We start from the raw sequence: 6,310 nt of genomic DNA on the forward strand, positions 1-6,310 counted from the left end.
TGTCTCTGAACCGTGCTGTGGGACCGTGTGAGTTTGTGTGTGGCTTTGCAGCGTGTTGTGGGACGGTGTGAGTTTAATGTGTCTCTGAACGGTGTTCTAGGACTGTGTGAGTTTGTCTGCGGGTTTCTGAACCGTTTTGTCGGACTGTGTGAGTTTGTGTGCGTGTTTCTGAACCGTGTTGTGGCATTGTGTGAGTTTATGTGTACTTTCTGCTTATTTATTGCTCTCTTACTTTGCTTTGACACATAGAAAAATGTATACACAACACAGATACACACAAATACATTGAGAAGTAACACACGCACACACAAACACACATTTATTCAGAATGAGCACACTGATACACCCATAATACTCAAGTGCACAATATTTATATATTTAGAACCTGATATATATTATCAAAATAAAAGGAGATTTACAACTGACACACTCACAATGCATCGCCCTCATAACATCAAGACTCTCAGTTTCGATAGAACCATCACAGCCACAGCCACAGACACACACACACGCTTTATATTGCCATTTGGTCCAGTTTGAAGTTTTAAGAAAAGTCTGCACAACAAAAATTGAAAGAGTTTTCACAAGTTGCCCGTCCTGTTGAGTATTTGCAGCGAATTCCCACTCTCACAGCAGTGATTCTGAGTCACGATGTGTGGAATTGGATTTGAAAACTGAAGAAAATTCAGCGCTTGGTGCTCAGCTGTCACGAGCAATTCCACACCTGCTTTGATCAGCTGTCAGCAGTGGACTGGAACAATGTCAGCCAGGGACTTTTAGTGTACATCAATAAAAGTGAACTTATTTGATGCAGGTAAAATATCATTAAAATGGTCCACCGCTTTCAACTTGTTTTCCCTAACCCCAGCGGTGGAACAGTCCCAGATTGTGCAGCCATTGAATGAATTTGCATTGCTTTTTTCGAAGCCCGACCGTCCTTAATATATGGGTTCGACGTCTGTGCATGGTTTTTGCTCATTTCATTGAAAATTGCTTATCATGAATGCATGGAAACAGTCAGGTAATGGATCAGAGCAGCGTTGTTAAATAATCAGGAAAAGAAGACACCAATGCAAACACAGAGAGGAGAACAAGCACGTCCAGGGGCGCTAAGTAAAACGCTCAATAATGGCCGACGTCCCTGGGTGGGTTTGAACCACCAACCTTTCGCTTAACAGCCGAACGCGCTAGCCAATTGCGCCACAGAAATGACCACAACAAAATCACCCAAGACACTGCAAACCAGTGTTTCAATGAATTCGAGTCTCAGGTCGTGTGAGCTGGAGAATCCTGCCAGTCATCAGCTTTTCCAGATCGACACTGCGGGATGGTATCTGTTTATCTCTGCCATCTGGTGGTACAAATCAAAATTTCTCCCCAGCACTTTTTCCGTCAGTCGGAGAACCATTTCACAAGGGGACAATGTCAAAACGGTTGCGGCAATTCAACAATTGTACGAAGCACAAAACAGAGCTCATTTAACAATGTCACACTGTTCTGCTGCGGAAATCTTTCCCCTGACAGACAAACTCTCCAGGCCACAGTTCCACCCTGTCCCACACCTTGCCCCTTCGCCTTTACCTCTGCCTCTGCACTCGCTTTATACCTGTTCAATCTCTAACCTTTATCCAGTTGTGAAGAAAGGCTACCCACCAGAATGTCTAACACTGTTTGTCTTTCCAGATGTGCTGCCTGAGTTGCTGCGCATTTCCTGCATTTTCTCTTTTCATTTCAGATTTCCAGCATCCAGCATTCGTTTGCTTTTGCACTCACAATGTTGACGGTTCGTCTCCAGGTAGCTACCGTTAGACCCGGTTTCCCAGGCAAAGAGGCTTTTTTTGAGGATACTGCCACATGGCAAAAGGCCAATCTGGCCCCATGCCCTTTTAACCGACAGACTAAGCTTGGAATCTCCCACACCTGAGGGGCAGGTTCTGACACACAGTAAACTGCGACCTGGTAGGTGACTCAATCTGGGCTGGGTGGAGCATGACTTGATTGACAAGTCTCGTGCTGTATCAGAACTGGCCGGAGCCAGTGCTCCTCCTTTCGCTACTGGAATGGATATGTGCAGTCAGGATGGTGAACGTCTCTGGTTTTAAGATCTATCGTGCTCGACAGGTATTTTAAATGAACGGCGGGACTGAGTGAGATTGTGTGTGCGTGTCTGAACCGTGTTGTGGGACTGTGTAAGTTTGTGTATGTCTCTGAACCGTGCTGTGGGACCGTGTGAGTTTGTGTGTGGCTTTGCAGCGTGTTGTGGGACGCTGTGAGTTTAATGTGTCTCTGAACGGTGTTCTAGGACTGTGTGAGTTTGTCTGCGGGTTTCTGAACCGTTTTGTCGGACTGTGTGAGTTTGTGTGCATGTTTCTGAACCGTGTTGTGGCATTGTGTGAGTTTATGTGTACTTTCTGCTTATTTATTGCTCTCTTACTTTGCTTTGACACATAGAAAAATGTATACACAACACAGATACACACAAATACATTGAGAAGTAACACACGCACACACACACACACATTTATTCAGAATGAGCACACTGATACACCCATAATACTCAAGTGCACAATATTTATATATTTAGAACCTGATATATATTATCAAAATAAAAGGAGATTTACAACTGACACACTCACAATGCATCGCCCTCATAACATCAAGACTCTCAGTTTCGATAGAACCATCACAGCCACAGCCACAGACACACACACACGCTTTATATTGCCATATGGTCCAGTTTGAAGTTTTAAGAAAAGTCTGGAGAACAAAAATTGAAAGAGTTTTCACAAGTTGCCCGTCCTGTTGAGTATTTGCAGCGATTTCCCACTCTCACAGCAGTGATTCTGAGTCACGATGTGTGGAATTGGATTTGAAAACTGAAGAAAATTCAGCGCTTGGTGCTCAGCTGTCACGAGCAATTCCACACCTGCTTTGATCAGCTGTCAGCAGTGGACTGGAACAATGTCAGCCAGGGACTTTTAGTGTACATCAATAAAAGTGAACTTATTTGATGCAGGTAAAATATCATTAAAATGGTCCACCGCATTCAACTTGTTTTCCCTAATCCCAGCGGTGGAACAGTCCCAGATTGTGCAGCCATTGAATGACTTTGCATTGCTTTTTTCGAAGCCCGACCGTCCTTAATATATGGGTTCGACGTCTGTGCATGGTTTTTGCTCATTTCATTGAAAATTGCTTATCATGAATGCATGGAAACAGTCAGGTATTGGATCAGAGCAGCGTTGTTAAATAATCAGGAAAAGAAGACACCAATGCAAACACAGAGAGTAGAACAAGCACGTCCAGGGGCGCTAAGTAAAACGCTCAATAACGGCCGACGTCCCTGGGTGGGCTTGAACCACCAACCTTTCGGTTAACAGCCGAACGCGCTAGCCAATTGCGCCACAGAGACGACAACAGCTAAATCACCCAAGACACTGCAAACCAGTGTTTCAATGAATTCGAGTCTCAGGTCGTGTGAGCTGGAGAATCCTGCCAGTCATCAGCTTTTCCAGATCGACGCTGCGGGATGGTATCTGTTTATCTCTGCCATCTGGTGGTACAAATCAAAATTTCTCCCCAGCACTTTTTCCGTCAGTCGGAGAACCATTTCACAAGGGGACAATGTCAAAACGGTTGCGGCAATTCAACAATTGTACGAAGCACAAAACAGAGCTCATTTAACAATGTCACACTGTTCTGCTGCGGAAATCTTTCCCCTGACAGACAAACTCTCCAGGCCACAGTTCCACCCTATCCCAGACCTTGCCCCTTCGCCTTTCCCTCTGCCTCTGCACTCGCTTTATACCTGTTCAATCTCTAACCTTTATCCAGTTGTGAAGAAAGGCTACCCACCAGAAAGTCTAACACTGTTTGTCTTTCCAGATGTGCTGCCTGAGTTGCTGCGCATTTCCTGCATTTTCTCTTTTCATTTCAGATTTCCAGCATCCACCATTCGTTTGCTTTTGCACTCACAATGTTGACGGTTCGTCTCCAGGTAGCGACCGTTAGACCCGGTTTCCCAGGCAAAGAGGCTTTTTTTGAGTATACTGCCACAATTCAAAAGGCCAATCTGCCCCCATGCCCTTTTAACCGACAGACTAAGCTTGGAATCTCCCACACCTGAGGGGCAGGTTCTGACTCACAGTAAACTGCGACCTGGTAGGTGACTCAATCTGGGCTGGGTGGAGCATGACTTGATTGACAAGCCTCGTGCTATATCAGAACTGGCCGGAGCCAGTGCTCCTCCTTTCGCTCCTGGAATGGATATGTGCAGTCAGGATGGTGAACGTCTCTGGTTTTAAGATCTATCGTGCTCGACAGGTATTTTAAATGAACGGCGGGACTGAGTGAGATTGTGTGTGCGTGTCTGAACCGTGTTGTGGGACTGTGTAAGTTTGTGTATGTCTCTGAACCGTGCTGTGGGACCGTGTGAGTTTGTGTGTGGCTTTGCAGCGTGTTGTGGGACGGTGTGAGTTTAATGTGTCTCTGAACGGTGTTCTAGGACTGTGTGAGTTTGTCTGCGGGTTTCTGAACCGTTTTGTCGGACTGTGTGAGTTTGTGTGCATGTTTCTGAACCGTGTTGTGGCATTGTGTGAGTTTATGTGTACTTTCTGCTTATTTATTGCTCTCTTACTTTGCTTTGACACATAGAAAAATGTATACACAACACAGATACACACAAATACATTGAGAAGTAACACACGCACACACACACACACATTTATTCAGAATGAGCACACTGATACGCCCATAATACTCAAGTGCACAATATTTATATATTTAGAACCTGATATATATTATCAAAATAAAAGGAGATTTACAACTGACACACTCACAATGCATCGCCCTCATAACATCAAGACTCACAGTTTCGATAGAACCATCACAGCCACAGCCACAGACACACACACACGCTTTATGTTGCCATATGGTCCAGTTTAAAGTTTTAAGAAAAGTCTGCACAACAAAAATTGAAAGAGTTTTCACAAGTTGCCCCTCCTGTTGAGTATTTGCAGCGATTTCCCACTCTCACAGCAGTGATTCTGAGTCACGATGTGTGGAATTGGATTTGAAAACTGAAGAAAATTCAGCGCTTGGTGCTCAGCTGTCACGAGCAATTCCACACCTGCTTTGATCAGCTGTCAGCAGTGGACTGGAACAATGTCAGCCAGGGACTTTTAGTGTACATCAATAAAAGTGAACTTATTTGATGCAGGTAAAATATCATTAAAATGGTCCACCGCATTCAACTTGTTTTACCTAATCCCAGCGGTGGAACAGTCCCAGATTGTGCAGCCATTGAATGACTTTGCATTGCTTTTTTCGAAGCCCGACCGTCCTTAATATATGGGTTCGACGTCTGTGCATGGTTTTTGCTCATTTCATTGAAAATTGCTTATCATGAATGCATGGAAACAGTCAGGTAATGGATCAGAGCAGCGTTGTTAAATAATCAGGAAAAGAAGACACCAATGCAAACACAGAGAGTAGAACAAGCACGTCCAGGGGCGCTAAGTGAAACGCTCAATAAGGGCCGACGACCCTGGGGGTGCTTGAACCACCAACCTTTCGGTTAACAGCCGAACGCGCTAGCCAATTGCGCCACAGAGATGACCACAGCAAAATCACGCAAGTCACTGCAAACCAGTGTTTCAATGAATTCGAGTCTCAGGTCGTGTGAGCTGGAGAATCCTCCAGTCATCAGCTTTTCCAGATCGACGCTGCGGGATGGTATCTGTTTATCTCTGCCATCTGGTGGTACAAATCAAAATTTCTCCCCAGCACTTTTTCCGTCAGTCGGAGAACCATTTCACAAGGGGACAATGTCAAAACGGTTGCGGCAATTCAACAATTGTACGAAGCACAAAACAGAGCTCATTTAACAATGTCACACTGTTCTGCTGCGGAAATCTTTCCCCTGACAGACAAACTCTCCAGGCCACAGTTCCACCCTATCCCACACCTTGCCCCTTCGCCTTTCCCTCTGCCTCTGCACTCGCTTTATACCTGTTCAATCTCTAACCTTTATCCAGTTGTGAAGAAAGGCTACCCACCAGAAAGTCGAACACTGTTTGGCTTTCCAGATGTGCTGCCTGAGTTGCTGCGCATTTCCTGCATTTTCTCTTTTCATTTCAGATTTCCAGCATCCACCATTCGTTTGCTTTTGCACTCACAATGTTGACGGTTCGTCTCCAGGTAGCTACCGTTAGACCCGGTTTCCCAGGCAAAGAGGCTTTTATTGAGGATACTGCCACATGGCAAAAGGCCAATCTGCCCCCATGCCCTTTTAACCGACAGACTAAGCTTG

At 45.1% G+C, this 6,310-nt stretch overlaps 2 non-coding genes across 2 annotated transcripts; both read right to left on the minus strand.

Annotated features, from left to right (window-relative positions):
- Positions 1-1,136: 1,136 nt before the first annotated feature.
- On the minus strand, positions 1,137-1,213 carry trnan-guu (transfer RNA asparagine (anticodon GUU)). The gene has a single exon. It is a non-coding gene; the product is annotated as a tRNA-Asn (tRNA).
- Positions 1,214-3,338: 2,125 nt separating this feature from the next.
- trnan-guu (transfer RNA asparagine (anticodon GUU)) lies at positions 3,339-3,412 on the minus strand. Its single transcript has one exon. It is a non-coding gene; the product is annotated as a tRNA-Asn (tRNA).
- Between the last annotated feature and the right edge of the window lie 2,898 nt (positions 3,413-6,310).

Source organism: Heterodontus francisci, chromosome 22 (genome assembly GCF_036365525.1).
Source record: "Heterodontus francisci isolate sHetFra1 chromosome 22, sHetFra1.hap1, whole genome shotgun sequence".
Classification (NCBI taxonomy): Eukaryota; Metazoa; Chordata; class Chondrichthyes; order Heterodontiformes; family Heterodontidae; genus Heterodontus; species Heterodontus francisci.